This window comes from Capsicum annuum, chromosome 6 (assembly GCF_002878395.1).
Source record: "Capsicum annuum cultivar UCD-10X-F1 chromosome 6, UCD10Xv1.1, whole genome shotgun sequence".
In the NCBI taxonomy this organism is placed as follows: Eukaryota; Viridiplantae; Streptophyta; class Magnoliopsida; order Solanales; family Solanaceae; genus Capsicum; species Capsicum annuum.
In genome coordinates, this window is record NC_061116.1 from 1416014 (window position 1) to 1440883 (window position 24870).

At 35.3% G+C, this 24870-nt stretch overlaps 1 protein-coding gene, 1 long non-coding RNA gene and 1 pseudogene across 3 annotated transcripts in view; 1 reads left to right on the forward strand and 2 right to left on the reverse strand.

Moving 5' to 3' along the window:
- LOC107852308 (putative late blight resistance protein homolog R1A-3) overlaps window positions 1-24870 on the forward strand; it is a gene marked incomplete at its 5' end in the record, with an annotated part of 58362 nt that overhangs the window by 3856 nt on the left and 29636 nt on the right.
- On the reverse strand, window positions 8832-12547 carry LOC124899210 (annotated as a pseudogene).
- LOC107873745 lies at window positions 12575-16088 on the reverse strand. Of its 2 annotated transcripts, none has more exons than XR_001675512.2 (3): window positions 15623-16088; window positions 13227-13310; window positions 12575-12642 (listed from the first exon to the last, which is right to left on the reverse strand). It is a non-coding gene; the product is annotated as an uncharacterized LOC107873745 (long non-coding RNA). The 2 variants fall into 2 exon arrangements; XR_007056328.1 differs by having other exon boundaries at window positions 12622-12642; window positions 13227-13286; window positions 15623-16047.

The following is a 24870-nucleotide window of genomic DNA, read 5'->3' on the forward strand; positions in this document are numbered from 1 at the left end:
GGACTAGAACCCTAAGGAAGAAGCTTCGCGAGCATGGAAGGTGGTAAGATTTTCGGTCTGAATTGACATATAGGTTTCAATTTTAACCGACACTCTTACCACCTTCCGTGCTCGTTAAGCTTTTTCCTTGGAGTTCTGGTCCTGCACTTTGTGAGAGTCTTCATTGAGGCCACGCTCACTAGTTGCATTCTCAAACAAAGTGCCCAGCTCCAGTCCTGTTGACCATTCTTCTTTTTTTCATCGACTGACGGATTTTTATATTTTGATACATTTCCACATTTGAAGCTCATCCAGTTTTTTCATTTCTCATGCGAATTTCATTGGCCAATTTCGGTACACTTTCCTTCCTACCCTATGTTTCCTCTTAAACAAGGTATGAAATGATATATGGCCTTCTACACTTCCCCCGTATTCTCCCAAGCACCTTCTGCTGTAAAAAAAAGTCTCCTCCAGCAATCCATCCATATAAATTTGGACTAGGGAAATTTCTATTGGTTCCATCATTGTTTTCTGCATTGCGAGGATTCAAAGGGATTTCAAGACGTCCATCGGCCATTAAAATCGGTCCAATCACTATTAAATATTTACACTGCCGCCAAAACTTGAACCCTTCCCCAAACTTGACACAAAAACATGAGCATGAATCGTCATTAAATTATAACAGGGTATCGACACCACCGTCTTAGAACCTTTCAGGCTTATTAGTTCGCACCTATCAAACTAAACTATACAATGTAGGATCTTGTTTGAAGGATCAGTGTCTAATTGGTAAAAAGTTGCATTCACAAAATCATTGCACTTTATGTGTGTCTTTACGGTAGCCTGATCAATAATATACATAACTCGCATGCATGAAAATGGGATCCATTGTACGTACCTTATTTTTCCTACCCCATCAGGACATGTTAGACAGTGTTGTTTATTCACCTGCACGCATGTGATGACTATTAAAATAGAGGTGTGAAGAGCCGTGAGTTTTTATCTTAAAACATTCAAAACAGCTGATGAATCAAAATCTCCATCTGTTGCAACTGACGAATCAGCTGTTGGAAGAAATCAAAATATCTCCTCCAACATATGGTAAATCTATTATGATAGACCACACTATTTTTTTTAATTCATCTGCACGCATGTGATTACTTCTTGCTAAAAAATTTTATTTCAATTTAGTTTTCTTATTTATAAAATCAAGAGAATTTTATTATATTCTTCCAAGATTATCCCTATTATTAAATGACTACATAAAGTATATTATTCACATTTATACTTTCAAATCATAATTAATAAGGCCAATTTGGTAAAATAATCACCTAATTTCTATTTTTATTAATTGGTGTGCCAAGCCCATAGGGCCCAACTAATACGAAACGGAGGGACTATTAAAAAGAGGTGAAGAGTCATGACATTTTATCTAACACATTCAAAATAGCTAATGAACCAAATACTCCATCTGTTGAAACTGATGAATCAGCCGTTAGAAGATATCAAAGCATCTCCTCCAACATATTGTCCATCTGTCGCAACAGATAATACATAAGTTGTGCATCAGATGTCTTATCTGTTGCATATACAAACCATCTATTGCAACAGATGGTAAATCTATTTTGATAGACCGTCTGTTGCACATTCAATCCATCTGTTACAATAGATGCTAAATCTGTTAAAAATGATGGACGATCTGTTACAACAGCTCAATAAGAATAGCTTTTATCTAGTCTCAAACCGCTATGAAAAGGTGAGAAGTAATTAATGTAAAATAAAAAGTCATGACTTTTCATAGAAAATAAAATACCACCAGTTTGAATGTAATTAATGCAATAGAGCTGAATAGTCCTGCCTTTTGGCCTGATACGTCTAGATTCAATCCTCTATAAATAGGTCCCTCTTTAATCTTCATTCTACTCTATTTATTTCTTGCATTTTTTCCTTTCGTGTAACATCTTCAACCACTTCTCTTCAAAGAACATATTCCTTTCTCGTTGAGGTAAGTTTTTCTCTAGTGTAAATTTACCAGTTGGTCGTATACGTTGTATTACATTTTTGAATTTTTTCTTTACATTGGTCAATTTATGTGTGTTCTAGATATGACTGATTCTTTTCCGGATATTGCTATTCTATGCGACACAGTGCGGGAACTTCAGAGGCAGGTTAATAACCTACAGAGCAAGTTGGTCGCTGTGAGAGTGACGATGTTCAGAGAGATGCAGAGGCTGATGAGAGCCCTGCAGCTGCAAGTAGATTGGCCAGCTGTCATTAATGATGATGATGATAATAATAATAATTAGAATGTTTTTTTTCTTTTATCATATGTATTTTAATTTTTCTATATCAGATCTATACCTAATATATTTTATTTTTCGTTTAATGAAAAATTTACTTTTAGTCAGACTTTGGCATTTTAATTCTTATTCAATTTTCATTCTGTCTATTTCTTCTAATCTAATACATGTTAACATGTCGACGGTTGGAGACAATGTTGAATCCAGTAGCACTAGCAATTTTGGATTTTGAGTTCTTTCAACAGATAGATCATGTGTTGGAACCAATTGGTCATATCAACAAATTATCCATCTATTTTGACAGATTTGTCATCTGTTAGAGGAAAGCATTCCAGTTGTTTGTGCAACTATTGAGAATAATTGTGGTCTGTTGTATTATTTAGTTCATGTTTTGTCTCTTTTTATTGATGCACAAGTTATTTAAAAAAAGATATTTTATATATAATAAATGATAACATTAGGTTCACAACAATGAGTTAAATATATAAAAGTCCACAACAAACAAACAAACAACAACTGCAATTACAACGATCATGGTGGATTATGATTTGGGCATGTAGTTCTTTTGTGGCCAGCGCACTTACATATGGAGCACTTGTTTCTTCTTGATGAAAATGATTCTCCAACTCCACGCCTCCTCTTATATGGCTTTCTTCCCGATTTGATAGTGCTCGGATCAATATATGGTGGAGGTATTAATCTCTCCATAAGATCTACTGGAACAACCCAAGATTCTTCGGGAGGCACCGGAGTAATATGCCTACTGTATGACATTTCATATTTTTCCATCGAATAATATTGAGAGGAGTTTTCGTAAACTTCAGGTCCATATTTATGACCGTATTGAGCTCGAAGGGCTGCCATAGCATGTGGACAAGGTATTTTGTCCAAGTTAAAAACTCTACATGTACAAGATCATGTTTGAAGATCGACCGTGGCAACATCACCATGACCGATGATACAGAATTTGTAATCTGCTATTTTATGAGAAAATAACCTATTCCCTAAACTGATGTTCATTGATATTTTCTTTTCGATTTCTAGAACAAATCGGGTTCTTTTTTCTGGGCACTTGAACTGCACATGCCTTTCGTTAAAAAAATCGCTATCTTCTCACTTATTTTTTCAAACATAGCCTTGATGGAAAATTCTCTTTCATCACCAAACAATGAATTCACCGATTCAGCAATGTTTTATGTCATAATAGTGTACCTATAGAAAAGAATCACTTAGTACGACATCGTACTAAACTTGTAAATCAAACAAGAGATAAAATTCATAAGAATGTACCTATTTGATGGACAGAATGCCCGGCTCCATCTCTCAAAATCGATACATGCGAGAAATACTGCTACCTTGGGATTCACATCCACTATTTAATTGAAATGGTCTAAAAACTCCTCTCTACTATATGCTTTAGCTTCTCCATAAAAAAGGGTGACGACCCTTTCATTGTGATAGTTGTTTCGAATGTTCTCTCGAAGATGCCTAATGCAACAACCAAAGTAAGCTGAAGTGAAAAAAAGTGAACCCATCTTTGGAATACTTGGATGCCTATCCGATACAAAATACAACTCTTCGGTATCTTCGACGCAGCATCATAGTTGTTTAAAAAAACTCCAGGCTTCACATTCCTTGTCCGCTACACAAAAAATGATAGGAAAGATGTGATTCTCCGCATCCTGCGCCACCGCTGCTAGCAGAACTCCATTATACCTGCTCCTCAATAAGGTACCGTCAACGGCTATGCCTTTTTTCAAATGTCAAAAACCTTGAATCCAAGCACCATAGGATACAAAAAAGTACTTGAACCTTCTGTTTTCATCCAGATGCAATGTCATCTTACTTCTGAAATTTGTGGACTCAATCATGTAACGGTAAGCATCCAAGACTTCATACCCATGCTCGAGTGTCCCCCTAACCAGGTCCTTAGAAATACCCATGGCCGTATATACCTTCAAATAACTAACCAGGACACCCATATCTGTAAGGAGTTGATTGTCCATAAGCCTTGTTGAAGGGCCTTTGCCATTGGGGAAACTACTCCTGAAATATTCACCGAGGACCTTTGCTATGGAGTGAGGATTTTGGCCGGAGATGTGCTCCGAACCACGTGTGTGATGCTTTTCATATTTATTAATGATGAATCTGTCAGAACATGCATACTTCACCACTCTCAACCATCACTTGCAGTTTGAATTAGCACATTTGAAGCAAAAGACACTGCTCGAATTAAACCTTCTTTATTCTGAAATCTTTTTTCAAGCAAGAAATAAACAAAATGTTAGATAGTTCATTCTTGTCCTTGAATGACATTCTAATAAAAAAGCCGGTCCCATTGTATTGAAGCTTTCCATACTGTGGCGATTGAGAAAAACTGTACATCGTATTGGTCGCATCAACGGGCGTAGGTGTTTGATCATCATCTAGAAGATTCATGTCTAGATCATCCAACCTATAATCAAAGAAGTCTTTTTTTTCTTTTTCTTCTACGTTCTGGTTCTCATTCTCGTCTTTTCAACCATGTACACCTTTAACATCGGCCTGGTTGAATTACTTAGATAAGCACGCAACCGAACCTGATCGGTTATCTTGAAAGGCAGTACCCTCTGATTTTCAAAGGAGCTATGCATGTAGCTGATAGAGAATTCTACTATTTTACAATTCAGCCCACAAAAGCTGATGATTAAGTTCACAAAATCATCATACGAATCATCACTTTGGACTGTCATAACTATCGTCTCTAGCATTTCACCCTCCTTCCAACGCCATACATATCGATTGCTCTTCTCGATCCATTGACCATGACAATCCATCCCTATTGTTATTGATCCCTCTATTAGTGGTACCTAAATAAAGTCATTTGTTAAAAAAATTTGATAGTGATTTCATAGTGTCGTGAATGAATCTCAATAAATGTGTTATCTGTTGCAACAGGTAAGTGAGCAGTCGCAACAGATTCTTACCTGTTGGGATTCATGTTACGCTCCTAAATATCCGTTGCAACAGATGAAGCGCCTGTTGGGATTGATGTTACAACTAAATCACCTTTGAAGATGATTTCAACAGATGAGTGACAATTGCAGCAGATAATCAACCTATTGCGACAGATAATTTACCTATTGCAACAGGTTAGTAATCTGTTGGAACAGATATTGGAATCGTGTTCAGTTCTGTTGCAACAGGTAACTAATCTGTTGCAACAGATATGTCAAATATTGCAACAGATGACCAATCTGCTTAAACATAAATCCAACATATCCGTCTTCCGTTGAAATAGATATCTCATCTGTCACAACAGATGATTTATCTGTTTAAACAGATGGGTCTTATGTTGGATTCATGATTGGGGTCTATCCATTTTTGGAAATCAACAATACAATAGCAGTTACCCAGATGACAAATTCAACTAAAAATCATAATTTGACTTACCAACGTCTCCTATGAAGTAATGCAAAGTGGAAAGTGATGTTCGAAATAAAATTTGACCTAAGAAATTGGTCAAATAGCAACAGTAACAGTAACAACATCAACAACAAATGGTCAACAAAAACAAGATGAAGATGATAATGAAGTAGAAGATGATGATGAATGAAGAAGCAACAACAATGAACAACAAAAATCGCTAAGAGAGAGAAAACAACAATGGGTGAGAAGAAATAGAAAGGCACCTTTTTTTCCCTCCGTTTTTGGTTATATAGGCTAACAGTTGGATCAAAGTGTGTTATTTTCAAACTTCCCCAACTTTCTTAATCCATAATAAAGTAATTGTCACCTCCACCTAATAATTAAGACTTGTGTCACCTACACCTCATTTTAAAACTCTTTTATCACCTATAGCCCAAACCCCAGATAAGTTGGTGCTACTGCCATGAAGGTCTAAAAAGCAAAAGCATTAATCACTTGTCTGTCACAAAGTCCAAAAGGTTACACTTATAGGATTGGAAATTAGGTTTAGATTAATTTAATTAGAAAGCTAATCACAATATCTCACAAGAAACAAACGTGTTCATTTCATTTTTAATAGGTCATCAGGGGCCCGACCAAGAAGTTTCGTCCAAAAATAATTTCAGAGCCCACACCTCATCAATCTATAGGCTAACACCCATCGTAAGTCGAGGTATTAATTTAATACATGTTTGATTAATGATATAAATTAGTCCCAGGATAAAAAAATTTCATCAACAAACATGGTTTAAGTTTTATCCATAAGGTATCTCAAACTTATCAATGTGATGTTCCACCTTATACCTCTTACCAAACGACTCCTCAGTGATTGGACCCATGTTCATACAACAAATATAATAATTTAATTTGGTGCAACTAAAAAATTTAATTGATAATAAATATTATTTAATCAAGTGCCAACACTTTTATTTAACATAATTGATTTGATGGGGTTATTTTTTCTTTCTAGTTTTATACTTTTGACTTTGGTGTAAATGGGGATAGTTAAAATATTCTCTGTGATGTTCCATAATAAAGTGATATTTCATCCTTGTTATTAAAAAGTTGTTGTTATAAAAGTTTGGAAAAAGCATAATACATAAATATGACCCTAAACTTGACACCAAATTATAACTTTGATCTTAAACTTTGATAGTGCATAAATAGGACCTTTAACTATTCAAAACCTGCACAAATATGACCTTCGATTTTGCAACCCCCATGCGTGAGTTTCACTCGCGCCTACATGGAAAGCTCATCCAATCACACGGTGCCACATCGTTAAAAGGGGTGACTTGGAGGGAGGTCATATTTGTGCAATTTTGAATATTAAAGGTCATATTTGTGCACTGTCAAAGTTTTGCTTTTTGCGTTAAAACAACGTCGTTTTTATTATTATTATTATTATTATTATTATTATTATTATTATTATTATTACTAAAAATTATGAAAATACACAACTTATGTTTTCAATATTACAAAAAATCTCAACTCTCTAAACATATTACAAAACTCCCAACATATACACAGAATGTTACGTATAGGTCGGCTATGTTATGTAAATTAATAGGGAGGGAGAGTAAAGTAATTAAAAAGTGGGAGAGAGTGTAATGACTAACAAAAGGGTTGGTATTTATTATTATTATTATTATTTTTATTTATTTCCATAGCAGCAGCACCTAGCTTTTTTTTATTAAAAAAAATCCACTAGCAGGGATCGAACCCGCGCAGTAGGCTGAAGGAAGCACCCAAGAAGAGCAAATAACAACACTAGGCTATATATGTGCCTTATTTCGTGTGGTTCAACATTAATATACGTACATAAATATAGATTTTCTATCTTATATATACAACGTAATCTTTTTACTGTGGGGTTCGGGTGAACCTCATGACAACCACGTAGGTCCTCTCCTACGTTAATTTAATAATGTTTTGATAACGTTAATTTAATACTAACATTTTAATAACGTTAAATTGATAACGTTAATTTAATATACTACTACTACTATCCTTAATAACATTAATTTAATAACGTATTATTAAAACTATATTTTTTTTATTATTAGTATAGTTTCATCTTTAATTTAATATTTAAATAAATTATATTTAGATATGTTATATAACATAAATTCTCCCTTTGCTTTATAATATATATACATACTCGCGCGATTTTTTCGTCTGAGGCTGACCCACCTAGTTAATAAATCTTCAATATTGCTCTTTTTCCACAATGACAAAAGAAATTAGATGCCATTTTCATCTTTGAGCCAAAAATAATGAAAAAATAATAGTGAAAAGTCATTTAAAGGTCATATTTGTACAGTTTTGAATAGTTAAAGGTCATATTTGTGCACTGTCAAATTTTAAGGTCAAAGTTATAAATTTGGTGTCAAGTTTAGGGTCATATTTATGTATTATGCCCTTAAATTTTAAGCTAGACGCGCCCAGTTTTGCGTTCTGAACACGCGTTTTGCCACGTAGGATCGGAGGTCATATTTGTGCAGTTTTGAATAGTTAAAGGTCATATTTGTGCATTGTCAAAGTTTTAAGGTCAAAGTTATAATTTGGTGTCAAGCTTAGGATCATGTTTATGTATTATGCCTTTGGAAAAAAGACATAAGTAACCATTAAACAATAGGTGAAAGCCTAGTGACACACCTCATCTACTTTTATAATTTACTCTTTTGTTTTACATGTAAAAAAAACTGTTTATTGAGTATCTGGAACCTCACAGCATGTCAAATAGTTGTTTTGAATCAGTACTCAGATCGAGGTTATAGTACTTTGACAGAGGATTCATGTAAATTCAGGAGCTTTTGTTCAAACAGCCAATATCTTCCTCTGTTATGTTATGAAGTAAATCCACAGTATCAAATTTGTACTTGAGAAGCACTAAAGAATTAACCATATAACAAAGCCCAGATAGGTTTCTTTCTTGGAATAATTAACCATCAGGGTTCCGAAGGAGATAGGCTTCTGCTACATTCTTTTTGAGCTTGACACCTTCGAGCTGGAACCACCAACTGGTGACTGCTCAAACTTGACCTCATCGATCCTACAAATAATGGACTTAAATGCGCCACCTGCAGACAAGAAACCACTGTTAGAAGATATTACTGATGAAAACGAGAGATTCCAAAATCGGAAAAGAATTAACCTCCAAGTAGGTACCCTAGACTCATCAATTCCCACCAATTGATGTATTAATCGGCAAGAGGATTTATAAAAACACTTGTTATTGCACGTGAAGCCAAATGTTGTACGGAAACACCTATTTAAACATCTTGATAATTTATTACAATAGCCCTCAGAAGGGAGAAGAACCTGATCTGTTGGTGCTCAAAATATTTCGACCTTAAGCGCGTCCCCTCCCGTCATATCTTCAACATTTTGTTTAATCTTCAGATCGGAATCTCCAAGTTGAGGGCTGTTGTCAAGTTCGATAATTTTTAATGAACCAATATCCCCAAAATTAGTCGGAATCTCCTCAAGCATATGACATTCCCACAGTTGTAATTTCTCAAGCATGGGAAAGATTCCTCTCCAAACTCCCACTTAGCAAGAGCCACTTCTTGCAAAAACAAAAATTTGAGATTCTCAAACGTGTCTTCCTCCCCCATGTTCCATTCTTCCCCCTGCATGATTGTTCTCGTAAGGAACAACTCTTCAAGGTTGGACAGTCTCGCTAATGTTGATAGTGAACCGGATGCCAAAGGAAAGTCAAACGACATCAATATTTTCAAATTTGATGGGAAGTGAAAATCCCACAACCAATTTGTCGCTAAAGAGGGTCCACTGTCAATTGTGTTTGAACTTTCAAAATCTACTCTGAGGTAATCTAGTTTAGTTAGAAATCCACTTTCGGGAACCAATATCGCTCTGTTGAATAACCCCGTGATTCCTTGAGAACAAATTTAAGCTCTTGAAGATTGGGAAACCTTTCGAAAATATCATCTGTTTCTTTCGAATAGGAAACCACGAGTTTCCCTAATTTTCTCATGTTATCTAACTTTGAGTCCTCTGCTATCAGTATCGGTTCATCTGTATCCATATCAAAGAAAGAACAAACATCAATGGACAGCACTCTTAACTTTACAAGATCCTTCATTATCAACCAGCAGGGATTCTAGATTCCACAGGTTTGAGAAAGATGAATTCAGAGATTTAACTTCTGTCCTAATGTCTAAGAACCTCAAATGATTCAAAATGCATATTTCATTCAGCAAAGAATCTTTCACAGTCATAAAAGAGGGTTGCAGCAGCAACACTCTAAGAAGCCTCAAGTCTCTTAGGTGACATGCATCACGAAGACGATCTTCCATCTTGTCTCCATTTATCTCCAAAGAGACGTGGTGTTTACCAGAATGCCTTTTCATTTTTGAACTAAACAGGATGAAATGGTTAGGCCCAAAGTGCTCCTGATTATAATCAATGCGTACTGTGCGTGGCATAAAAACTGAAGAAGAAGATGGATCACCTGAACTTATCTGGCCAAACACATTTTCCTCTCTTGCTTTTATCAAACAAAAGTCGTGCACAAGATCATGAATTTGGCAAGTCGGTTCATCACCTATCTCATTGAAAGAAATTATCAAGCCACTGGAAATTAAATTATCAAAATAAATTTCCATCAGTTCATCCACACTCTTCTCTCTCTGTTCAACAAGCCCTTCAGCATGCCAAATTATTTTCAACCAATCTCTGTTGATTTCTTCGTCCTTAGGATACCTAGCAAGGTACAGGAAGCATGGCTTCAGTTGAAGAGGTAAATGGTCATAACTTAATTCTATAACCTTCATCACATCAACTTCACTGTTCAAAATATAGGAATTCAAATTATTTCGAACTTCAAGCCACACAGACATTGTCTTTTCCCTCCCTGCAATGACTCCAGCAATCAGATCAGCAACCAAAGGAAGTCCCTTACAATTTTCGGCTATTTCTTTTCCAACATCCAATAGTTCATCGGGGCAACTCTTGTTTCCAAATGCCCTTTTCTCTAATAACTCCCAACTTTCTTCTAGTCTTAGCAATCGAAGGTTAAGAGGATCAGTGCTGCGCGTTCCATACAAACCTACTTCCATATCTCAGGATGTCAAAATTATTCTACTTCCATACTCAACTAGAGGAAAAGGTCTTGATAACTTATCCCATGTATCAGTATCCCACAAGTCATCTAACAAATAAGATACCTCTTTCCAAGCAGATGCCTCCTTAGCTCATCAGCAACATCCATATTCTCACTCAATTTTGAATCCGGGCCAGTAACTTGATTATAAACTTTCTCCAACAAATTTCTTTTGTCATATTCTTGGCCAACTGTGCACCATGCACGAATGTTGAAACGTCTAGAAACGGACTCATCATTGTATACTTTGTACGCCAAAGTAGTTTTGCCCGAACCTGGCATGCCAGTGATTGAGATGACATCCAAATCTTTCGGTCCACTGGTGAGCCTAGTAATCAACCAGTTTATCTCCTCCTCAAAACCTACGATTATTTTATCAGCCGTCAATGACTTTCGTTCAACTGGCTTCTTGGGAGAGTTTACAACAATGAGGCTCTTGTTCTTGTGAATCTTCTCCGGTAATTGGGAGACATCTTCTATGATAAGCCTGATCTTTTTTATCACAATGGGAAATGAGAAAATAATATGTAAGAGACCATTATCTCGCACGATAATTGAATTTATGACATCTTTTGCCTCATATGCCACATCTAAAACACGTGCCCAGAGATCTTTATTCAATTCTTGCTCAATCTTCACGAAGGAAGATCTTATAAATTCTAGGTCTTCTTTCACCTGTCCAATTTCTTCCTTTATCAAAGCAATTGAATAAGAATTGGAATCCAGCAAATCTTTTAAGTGTATGTGTAGCAGATGCATGAAGTGCAGTCCATCATTCATGGGGAAGCAACATTTATATGAGTCCGGGGCTTTCAGATAAACATGTTTGAGATCTTCCTTGAGGAGTTCAATTTTTTCTTCCAGCAAGTCCAGAGTTGCACGACTTGTTTCATTGGTTCTCTCTTCATTCCTTGACTTTTCTTCTAAGTCACGAGGAAGAGCTGATACCTCCCTGATAAGTGCTCCAACACGTGCCAAAAGATCAAATAATTTGTCATGATGAATAAAGTCCTTCGGCATGTCAGTAAGAACAATTAATAGGAACTCTATCATGACATGAATGTTTCGAGCCCCTGAAGTTCTAGGGGTAGTAACATTTACCATGTGTTCTTGTAGATGAATCAGATATTCTCTTATAATGTCTGGAGAGGTTTCTAGGAGCTGCTTGATGAAGCATCCAACTTCTGCCGAAGTTGAAGCTTTCAAATTGGTATGACATATGAGTAGATGAGAGTCTTCTTTAATTATAACATCCCAAAGGAAGATTCCAACTTTCTCAGCCATGAGTTGAAACTGAGGCAAGACATACTGAACAATCTCGTGCTCAATGCAACGATTCACTATCAACCCATGGAAATCTTTCATGTTGCCACACACATTCAGAAGAATCTCATACTGAGTCTCTAATGGATAAATCTGTTCAGCATAACACTTGGATAGATAATGTAGATTCTGGAGGAGGAAGCTCAACTGCTCATCAGTCATGGTGGAACTTGATGTTGAATGATGGGATGAGTCGATACAATCATCGATATTATCCATGAGGCTAGGAAAAACATGATCCATGTCAACATCATCCAAAATTGGTCGAAGCAGATCCTCAACCTCTTGTCTTGAATAACTCATTACACTTTCAAATATTTCCAAATCACAATGAGAAAGCTGGACGTACATACAAATAAATGTCAGCACCAATTTCGGCTTTTCAATTTGATTGGCTATGTCGACAGCATTTTGATCCTCTTCATTCTCTAACCTCTCCATGAAATCCAGAACTTTGACAACGTCCTTGCAAAGAGCATAAAATGACACCTTCCAAATGACCAAATCAATGTTTTATATTCGTTTGCTTTCTATACATTGGTTTGTACATTAACAGTTTGGGTGCTTAAAATTTCCTATCCCTCAGAATACATTTTTTACTGTCGGCATGTTATTTTCTGAAGCGGTGAATTATACTTTCTGGGTAATTAACACATAGTGCAGTAACTTTAATGAGAAAAAATTCATACAAGTATTTTACTCCATTCCTTTCTTAATTGTCACATTTTGTTTCTCGAGAGTCAACTGCATGAACTTTGACCATTATTTTAAGATATAGTTTTTCATATTAACATGAAAAGAATTGCAACTATAGTATTTTTCATATAGTTTTCGAATATCTAAATTTTAAATCTAAAATATTGAATTATTCTAATCAATTTAACACCGAAGATTAGTCAATCCAACTCTTATAAAGTGAATTTTGACAAATAAGAAGGAACATAGGGAGTACTAAATAGTTGCATAAGTTAGTAAAGACAGTCTTTGTTTTCAAGGAATGAGTAGTTTTTTAACAACAATTATTTAGGAAGAGAGTTAGTATGACATACCACAAAGTTGTTTGATTCTCCTTTCTCTCTTTGTCCTTCATTCTCCATGACTAAAATTGCCTTTCAAATACAAATTCTCAGGATCTGACGTATAAAATGTAGATAAAAATTTTATCAAGAGAATAAAGTAGCAAAAGATGTACAGATATAAATAAGTAAATAGCATTCTGTGTATACTTTCTCAATTTTTTCTACAAATCTTAATACCAAAATTAAACAAAGTTTATCAGAGACTAACCTTTATCACTTAATGAAAATTCTGATGCTAGGTAGAAAATGATGCATAGTATTTCCAAAAAATCTTATAAAGCAAAAGCAAATGGGGCCTCCAACATAATCATACTCTCAAGAGGGAACAATAAGCTGCAATAGGGACTTTTGGCCATGAAATATATATATATATATATATATATATATTCTTTTGAGATAAGTATCCAGTATCTTCTGAACTATGATCAAAGTTGCTCCGATATATTCCTGAACTCAATTTTAACGTATTTTGTCACCCTTTTGGGTAGACGTGGCACCTTTATTTCATAAAATGGGGCACACTTCAAAGGTGTTACGTCAGTAAAAAGGGTTGACAAACAAGGTGCCACATCAGCTAAAAAAGTTGACAAAAATATGTTAAACTTTAGTTCAGGAGGGTAATAGGACCCTCGTGAAGTTGGAGCGTATCGTAGCAAATTTGGACATAGTTCGGGGGTCACTAGGTGCTTTACTCAAAAGAATACATAAAATCCATAACAAGAAACAATTTTGATATCCAAAGTCCTAACTGAACCATTGAAAATCTCAATATCTATCCACCAACATAGAGAGCTTGATTTCAAATCTAACGATTTATTGACCTCTATGTGAAATCTACCCTTCTCTCATAAACTCTTTCAGTTGTGGATGAGCAATTTAATAATAATGAACAATATAATATAATGATCCTATTGAGGACAGAAAAAAAAGAAAGGAATAAGAGACCTTCAATGTAACCTTACCTTTTAACCACTTAATGTTCAACAAATCATGAATTATTAGAATACCTCTTGTTTGAGAAACAGTAAGTTGAAAGAAATTGGCTAAATAGGTATGTTTTGAAAGTTCACCAACAGAAAGAAGAATCAAATTCCAACATTATTATATATTGAACAAAAGTAAACTATAAATATTCCAAATATTCTCGAAAGAAAAAGCATGAATGAATTTCAATGGGGCCTCACTTATCTGCCATAAAAACTTTAAAGGAAAAAGAGAAGAAAGTTAATCAATATTCTGATAACTTTATATTATTTCCTCGGTTTCATTTTGTTTGAGAGGCAAATTATAATATGAAAAAAAAATTTTGAAGACGGAGGTGATGTTATATAGGGTTTTAACTGTATCTTTTTTATCTTATGTTAAGTTTTGTGGAAAGTCAAACAACAACAAACAAAATGAAAGGGAGAGACTACTTGTGCACATTTATAATAAGAGGAATAATGACATCAATATAGAAAAGGAATTAAACCGTAAAAAGGGAATAATGACATCAAATCACTGTCTTGGTTTAATGATTATAAAAAGACCAAAAGTTTATAAATAAAAAACATGAATCAATTTTGATGGACCTCACTTGTCTGCCACAAAGTATAAAAATAAAAGGAATGAATAAAGTGACAGATAATTTGGTTCAGTTTAATTAAATAAGAGCATACTCTGCTCACTTTATATTACTTTTTCTGTTTCTCTTTGTTTGGCTCTATTCTTTGATATCAACATTCTTAGCAACCCCATCTGGTGCACTAATTCTAATTTTTTTCACGACCAACTCTCTAAGAAGTCAAAACCACTTCTTGTTACAAAACTTACCGGAACTAACAATTTAAGACTCAACTATGTGTAAATCAAGATCTCCTGTTACTTAAGAATACTACTACTAGAGTACATGTAATAGGTACTCAAAAATATACAACTTAATACAATTTGCCATAGTTAAGTAATCTAATGAAGTGAAAATACACATTAACTAACCAAAATTAAGTAATAATTGTGTATGTTCAAACACGTCATACATTTATTGATATAGTGTAAACATTCGGTGCACATAAGTATTTAAGGTACCAAAAATTAAACGTTTGCATTATTACAATTCATTGACTTCTCAAGTCTTAATGCTCACTTTTAACAAGTCTAATGGATCAAAACTAATGCTTAGAAGTATCTACAAGAGATAATTTCAAGCCTACCCCAAACATAAGGGATCATTTTTATCATTTTATTGACCAACCCCGTCATGTTATTATGCTGTCAATGCAATCAAAAGAAAAATATTTCTATTATATCTTTGAGCCGTAAAGAAAAATGAAATTCCTGGTAGAAGATAGAGAGAACTAGAAAAGAAGAGACTTTGAACACGATCTTACCTTCTCCCGATTTGTAGTTTAGCTATAGAACCAACCCCTTGTTTGAGAAACAACGGCAAAGAGAGTAAGCTATTGGATCAAAAGAAATCTTGTCAGAGTAGTATAGTTTTGCAGTTGAAAGGCTACTACTTTGTGTGAGTGCTTTTAGATGCTCATGACAAGTTGGCTAAAGATGAACATGAAAGGCCACCAACAGAAAGAAAGAAAGAAGAATGAAATATTTTAATAAATACAATTTTAATGACCTGTCAACTCTTTTTTTAATCATTGTTGGTCATCTTAACCAATAGTGAAAATGATGGAATCTAGACCATTGTTGAAAATGATTGAAGAAAAAAACAAATGCCCATCTACCTGTGATGAAGAAAATTGTATATGCTATATAATCATCACAGTACATGTGCTATTATTATCTGAAACAAGAAAGGGCCCTATCAAATCTTGTTGCTTCAAAGCTATGTTGCTCAGACTCCCAAAAATTGTTGCCGCGCCCAAATGAATCAATTTCAATGTGGTCTCACTTGTCTTCCACAAAGTATAAAAGGAAAGAAAGAAAATCAAACTTTCAATACTGCTCACTTTGTTTGACTACACTTTATTATTAAAAGTTTGTTTGAAAGTTAATCAGATAACACTTTTACTAGAGAAAGTGTTTTGAAATAATTGAGCAACCAAGCAAGAGAAAATTAGAAATGCAGGCAAGAATGTATACAATAAGCCCTTGTAGTTCGGCCCTTCAACAGATCTTGTGCATAGGGAGAACTTACTACTTACATATGAAAAAATTAAAAGAAATATTTTTCTCCATACCAAACACACCCAAGAATCACTACGGGTCATTTGGTTGTTCGTTAAGAGTTATATAAGTATTAGTAAGGCAAAACTTAGTTATGCACAATTTAGTTTTTTCATATATTAATTAGAGAAAATACTCAATTACCCAAAAAGGCTATGACACACCTCCTATTACCCCTGAACTAATTAAAAGTGAAATTTTCATCTCCTTATTGTCTATGTGCACATACATGGCACACACGTGTGCCTACGTGGACACTTCAGTGTGTTGTGCCACGTAAGTGCCACGTATGTGCCACATAGGCAATAGGGGGTGAAAATTTCACTTTTAATTAGTTCGGGGGTAATACGACCTCCTTTAAGTTGAGGTGTGTGGTCGCCTTTTTGGGTATAGTTCAGGGGGTAATTGGATATTATATTTTTTATTTTTATTTGACATTATTTTATTATTTCTCCATCTAGATATAATATTAAGAAGCTAAGGTATTAACGTGCAACACCTTTCTGTGAGATCAATTACTCCATCTTTTGTGAGATTTCTTAAGAAATGAAATGGTAGTACAGCCATTATGCTTGAAATGAATTTCTTCAATAACCTTGTGCATCCAAATTGCTTGGCAGGCTGCTGCTACAAATTTAACTTATGTAGTTGATAAAGTCACAATTAATTCCTTTCGTGAAGACGATGAAGTTGCTCCCAACCCCATCATAAATACATAACCAGAGGTACCCTACCAATCAACCAAATCTCCAGCATAATCACTATCAGAAAGCCAACCAAGTCTGATTTTTTTCCTTTCCCGTAGAACAGACCATAATTAGTGGTTCATTGCAAATAGAGAAAAATTCTCTTTAGATGCATCTCTTTGGGACTTTCCATGTATCTGCTAATAAGACCAATATCATGCTGTAATGTAACTGTATAAATGCATTTCTAAAGTGATTTGTCAAAGGTTGAAAAGGGATATACAAACTATTGTCGCAGAGAATCAATCTGCATTTGTTTAGGGCCGATCAATGCTATATAATGTTCTGATTTGGACATCCTCAGACATTATAACAGACAAACTACACCAAGATGCATGAAAATTGACCTAAGAAAGGCCTATGACATTGTGAGCTGGGAATTTGTGGAGGCGGCGCTAGTGGGGTATGGGTTTCTAACCATTTTCATCCATTTGATTATGACATGTGTCACTTCTCCAATGTTCAAAGTCAAAACTAATGGAGAAGGGAATGTGTTATGAGCACAAATGCTGATGTGGAGGACAACTTGGCAGCCACGGTGGACAATAATATTTCTCAAACCTAGAAGGAGCAAGCAAATGACCATTCCCTCTAAAAGATTTATAGATTTCGTTGTGGGGTCCAGTAACAAAAAGTGAAGAGTAAGTTGGTGCAAGATGTCACACCCCTTTTTCAACTCCGAAAGATTCGATTTAAGTTCGAAAGTGTTTTTATTATTAAGTGACAAAAGAAAATGATTTGTTTCGAAGAAGGATTGTCTTTACATTCAAAATCAGAGTTGCCACTTGGCCTAATCTGGTGTGCCAAGTCACCATTGTAAAATCCTTTTCTAAACCATTTGACTCTTTAAACTGGTTTGCGAACAAAGATTCCGACTAAAAAATTTTGTTGACTGAAGCGAAGGTGTTAGGCACCCCTCGATCCCTTGGTTTGACCATGGTCGCTTGGTGGAGCGTAATCGGCTAATTTTGACACTATGAATATACAAACCACACGAAACACGTAAAACAATCAAACAAAGAAACAAAACAAAAAATCGAATCAAAAGTACAGCGTCCAGTCCAATTTATTCAGTACAAAATAGATATATGCAAAAATAAATCCTATCTAACCTACACTACTACTAACTACGCTCCCGTGCTTTACCCGATGCCTCGGGCCTTCCTCACAAACGTCTTTCGCCAACATAGTACGTCAGGGTATTCCCCGGTGAATAAATACAATGTGTCTCGGGGCATTCCCCGACTAAATAAATACATTTGAATTAAACATGATAAACTAGAAACCAAACATTCACACGCACATTAAACATTCAAAACATTTAATAAACACATCACTCCTAAGTTTTGCCTACCCAAACCGACATTTGCCTGTCCATTTCAACATATCATAATTCTATCACATTCCAACAATATTCATGCTCATTACGAATTAAACAAAATAACAATAAACCAAAGTTAATCTAAGTTCAACTTTTTATCAATTTCTCAATTCCATCCCCAAACAACCAATTTCAATTCTCAAACGAGATACCATTTCACCAAACCATACTCAAGCAAACCAACCACGAGTCAAAATAAACACGCATTCATCACCAACAAGGACCAAATAACACGCAACATTCAATCCAACACCAAATATAATAAATAATTAAAAAAAAAAAAAAGAGAGAGTAGAATTGGACCTCAATTTGAAGCTTTCAAACTCAATGTTATTCGAATAAAGAGAGTCCGCACCCGAAAACCTCGAGCCGAACCTTAACATTAACAATTCAACTCGACAATGAGAAATAATGACCCGTTCACCGTCACTTTTCATCGACACTGTTCACCGACATTGTTCACGCCATTACTGTTCACTTCGTTACTGTTCACGCATTTACTGTTCACGTCGTTACTGTTCACTTCGTTACTATTCATGCTATTACTGTTACCAGCACTGTTTACGCCAGATTCCTATTGTCTAGACCTTTTTTCTCTCTCGATTTTTTTCTCTCTCGATTTTTTTCTCTCGTGCGATTATTTCTTTCTCTCCCTTGGTTTTTTTTTGTTCTTATGAGAAAGATGATTTGGTGATTGTTATTATTGTGGAGAAGATGATGATGAAAGAATGAGCCTCTCTCTTTTCCCCTTTTAGAATTTTCCTTTTATATTTTTATTTGGTTTTTCTTTTTCTTTATTTATTATCCTATGTGGAAGCATATAATTGGTGGCTTGTGTGAATAAGTGTGTGGCATGTGAAAAAGTTAGTGTGGCATGTGGAAAAATGAGGGTGGCGTGTGAAAAAATGAGTAGGGCGTGTGCCTTTTGCATGTATCCAATAAAAAATGAAAAGTGAGTTGTTGAGGTGGCATAGTAAGGTGGCAAAGATGCTATTTATTTAATTATTTTCAATTCTTTTTTGGGGAGAAATTATCAATTAAATAAAAGTATGGTAAGGTGAATAAAATAAAAATAAAATTAAAATAAAATTAAAAAAATAAAAAAAATGATTAAAATATTTTTGGGAAAGAACAAAATTACGCGTCTACATCATTCCCCCTTTGGATGAAAACACATGGTGTTTTCATACAAAGCAGTAGACAACGAGATAGAATTTTGTCCTGACCTTTATTCAAAAGCACGGAGCACGAGGAAGGAGGGAAACCAGGTCTTGACTTAGGAAATCCTACCTACCCAAGTTATGAGGGAATCGAGTCACGGGTATCTCAAAGAATTAGAGAGAGAAGGACTATACCGAATTGGAGAGTCGAGTGAGGTTCCCTTGAGGTTCCGGTCCGCGGCTCTGTCATTACATCAAAAATAAAAGTTACAAGTTAAAACATAAATGAAATTACAAAATCCTATCTACACTGCTTCTGTTGGACTCTTGACTTGAGTTTCATCACCCTATTCTTCAGGCGGGCTCCTGATTTGAAATTTCTTCAACTTGTTGCTTAGTTTTCAATTTTATCACCCTGTATTCCAAGCGGGCTCCTAACTTGCTATTTTCGATCTGTTGACTTTCATTTTCTTCACTTTGTTACTTGACTTTCTTCACCTTGTTGCTTGACTTTCAATTTCTTCACCTTGATGCTTGAATTTCCATTTATTCGCCTTGTGCTTCGGGCAGGCTCCTAAAATCACATCAAAACTAGAAAGAAAATTATCCCAAATAAAATTATTGTAAAGAGAAAATCGTTTGCCAAAAAAGTAAAGTTTCAAAAACAGATATAAATTTTTTTTTGGCCCCAGTTTACCACCAGAAGAGTTTTGAGAAAGTCAGATCATACCTACTTGCATGTTGCAATAATGAATCAAGACTCTGACCATGAAATGCATCTCTTGAGAGTAAATATGAATGACCAAGACTAGGAAGTGCGTCTCCTAAGAATTAAAGTGAGGAATTCTAACTAGAAAGTGCGTCTTCTAGAGATAGAAGTTTAAATTAAAAAGTGTGTCACCTGACAAATGAAAACTAACAAGAAAGTGCGTCTCATAAGGATTAAGTGCAATGACTAGAATAGAAAGTGCATTTTCTAGAAATCAAAGAGAATGACACGACTAAAAGGTACGTCTTATAGGAATCAAAGGAAATGACTCGACTAAAAGGTACGTCTTCTAGGTGTCAAGAGGAATGACTCAACTAAAAGGTACGTCTTATAGGAATCAAAGGGCGATGACTCGACTAAAAGGTACGTCTTATAGGAATATAGGGAAATGACTCAACTAAAAGGTATGCCTTATAGGAATCAAGGGGGATGACTCGACTAAAAGGTACGTCTTCTAGGGGTCAAAGGGAATGACTCGACTAAAAGGTACGTCTTATAGGAATCCAGGAAAATGACTCGACTAAAAGGTACTCCTTATAGGAATCAAGGGGGATGACTCGACTAAAAGGTACGTCTTCTAGGGGTCAAAGGGAATGAATCGACTAAAAGGTATGCCTTATAGGAATCAAGGGGGATGACTCGACTAAAAGGTACATCTTATAGGAATCAAGGGGGAAGATTCGACTAAAAGGTACGCCTTATAGGAATCAAGGGGGATGACTAGACTAAAAGGTACGTCTTATAGGAATCAAGGGGGATGACTCGACTAAAAGGTACGTCTTCTAGGAATTAGGGGGAATGACTTGACAAAAAGGTACGTCTTCTAGGGGTCAAGGGAAATAACTCAACTAAAAGGTACGTCTTCCAGGAATCAAGACTTGAGTTAGGAAGTGCATTACCTAAGAAACAAAATTCGAATTACCCAACCAAGGAAGTGTGTCTCCTTACCAATGTTGTTTGAATTATCAAAACAAGGAAGTGCGTCTCCTAGAGATCTTGAATTATGAGTTTTACCATGGTTTTGATTACCAAACCTGTGCAGCAACCTTGCCTCTTGCATTTTTTGAGGTGAGAAATTATGGCCTTTGATGTTTAGGCTCTAAAATCCTTGATCTGAATGCAACATGTGTTCCTGTTATATACAAAGAAAACTTGTGAGTTTAAAAACATGGTGGCTACTTTGTGGCTTTGGCTTTCGAGGTAATTTCTCCAGCCCCCATCATATTTAGCTTTGCTTCCATCCATTAGCATATGTCATTGACTTGCTGTATTATTGACCCAAACTCAGCTTATTAAGAGTGACTCTGAAACAAACATAGTATTTCTGCTTTGTCGTGTTTCTCAAATAAACCCTTTGAACCTTAGTATTTTCATGAGTTCCCAGACATGTCTGTTGACACAATTCCTGTACGCCCATTTTGGCTCACCATTATGTCTTTTTCATGTTCTGACACTTTGTCTTGCTTTGTACAATTGAAGAAGCTGGTAGCCAATTTTGAAATCTTTTCTCACTTGTTTTTTACATGGACTTGACTCATAGACAAAAAAAGAAAACAGAATGACAATTTTTATTTGGATAACTAACTCAAGAAAGATAAACAAAAATAAAGAGAAGAAAGAAAAGACAATGAATGTCCCCGTTTGAAATAAAGAAACGACAAATTCATCCAAAAAAATGATAGTCACCTCTAATGATTATGCCATGTATTCTGGATTAAGCAGCCTGATCTTTTCATCCAAACTTTCTACCAATTGTTGTTGAGTTAACGACCTTGAAACTGAGTTACTTTCTTAGGTAAATTGCATTTACGATCTCATTCGGCTAGTGGCGCCTTGAAGGGTTTGCGCCAACAAACTTCTCTTATTTTATTTTCCTCATTTCACCATTACCTTATGGTGCCTGTAAGGGTTTTCACTGATGAGACTCTCTTATCTTCATTTTCTCTCAACTCACAGTCTTCTTACGGTGCTCGTGAGAGTTTTTACCGCTAAGACTCTCTCATTTTTTATCTCTCTTAACCTACTGTCGCCTTATGGTGCCCGTGAGGGTTTTTACCAATAAGACTCTCTCATTTTTATTTCTCTCCTAACTTCATGAGGAAGACGAGTAGTTCCCAAAATGTGTCATCACATCCATTGCATGCTTAGCCTTAACATTCTCAAAGATTGATCCGAAGGTCTTTCTTTGATTGTAACTTGACTTTTGGATAGGGTTGGAAAGAAAGGATGGCATGGGGCCCAAACGATACTAAAAGTGGGGTAGGAATTACAACTTTTGGAATCGACTCAAACAATGAGGATTAACTCATGCCCCAGTTTCTTTTGACTGGGAAATTCTAAATTTTTTTATTTGGTTAGACAGAGCCCAGAGTAAGGTAGCCTATGTATCTCACCCTTGAGAGAGGAGAATCAGGTCATGCGTAGTTCTGACAGCTTGTTCTTTTACTTGATTCTATTTTTTTCTTTTGTTGACTCTTTTTCTCTTTGGGACTTTTCTGACTTTATTTTTATTGACACTCATCTTTTCTTTCTTTTTCGACCCATTTTTTTGAATTTTGTTGACTCTATCTTGATTCCAAAAGAAGGGTATGAAAGAATATAACACTAAGGCCCAAATGGGGTAAACAAAGAATGACACAATGTTTGGATAGCAAAATGAAATGTCTTCGTCATATCAATTCTTGAAAATGCTAGTACATAGCATGCAATGCGAAAGTGCACAATCAAGATCACTTATGAAATGTTTTACAACACTAACTTGCCCCGAGCATGTGTGCCACCTCTTTTTCTACACTTGCCGAGCATACAACTCCATTTTTGTTGTACATCCCTCACATTGAATTATTCATCATGCTTTCGTAGAGTTGATTTTATTTCTGTTCCTCTTGATAGGATCATGCAGACACTGTTTAACCTAATTGGGCTATACTTTTCAATTGATGACCAAGTTATTCTTGTGATTCTCTAAATAATCGCCTTAATTTTGAAAGAAGGCTTCAACTTGTCACCGAATGTCTAGCTCTCTACCTATTTTCTCATATGTTTTTTCTAACCTTTGCCCTCTGATTCCATGTTTCATGGTTAAATTGGACTTTAACATCTAACTGAAAATTCTGCAAGCATGTCATATCACTAGAGTTAACATAAAATGTATTATATAAAAAAAACAAACAAACAACACATATTCAAAACACAAAGGAAAAGGGACAATTCATTTAGTTGAAATAAAAGGTAGAAGAGTTTGAACATAAACGACAAAAGGACAAAACAAGATAGATCCCGAACTACAACCCTGAAATAATTCAAAAAATAGAAAAGAAAAGAAAATAAACTACCAGACCTCTTCCTAGTAGAGAGAGGGGCGACTTCTCAATTGCTCAGCCTGACAACTTAGCCACTGATTTGCATATCAGCATGACTAGAGCTTCCCTCACTGTTAATGTCTACACCATAATTGATCTATCTTGAATCATCTTTTCAATTTCTCTTTTCAAATATCGACAATCTTCAATATTATAACCCTAAGCATCAGAATGATCCGCACATCATACATTAGGATCAAAATTTCTTGAACGCAGATTAAGAGTGCACCCCAGGAGAGGAGTGATCGTGCCTCATTTTACCAATCTCTGAAATAAACTGGCCTACAACTCTCCAATTGGTGTGAAGCTATCTCTCGACTTCTGCCTCATTTCATCATCTGGCTTGGATCGAAAATCAGGCTTAGAAGGGTTTTGGTATGTTTGTGGAGTTAGAGGACAACTTTGAGGAGTTGGAGAGTTCCACTGTGGGTAAGATGGGGGTTGAACATGTGATTGCGCGTTATATACTGGATATTAATAATTATGTTTCGATTAATTTAATTAGAAAGCTAATCACAATTTCTCACTAGAAATAAACCTTTTTTCATCTAATTTTAATTTGATATTATTTTTTTATTTCTCTGTTCGTTCCTTGAAGTATTTTCCTCTTAGTTTAAGTTCTTGGATGATATAATCCATCTAATCAAAAGGAAGGAAGAATAGACAGTCCAGCAGGTGTATAAGGATGAAGTGAAGCTACGGTATTAACGTGCAACACACGTTTGTAGAAAATAGTCCACACAAATAGCGTGACGTGTTTAGAACTACAAGAAAAAAGAAAACATGAAAGCACAATACTACTCTGCTTAATTTATATTACTTTTGTCGTTTTCATAAACACAGAGTATGGAGGAATGATATATGACATCAAATAAGAAAATAATTTCAGTACTAAATTAATTATAGAAAAAAATGATGCATAGAATTCTAAAAATTCCAGAAAGCAAAAGCATAAATTAATTTCAATGGGGCCTCACTTGTCTGCCCCAAAAAAAAGTTCATCAAAATTTCAAGACACTGTTCACTTTATATTA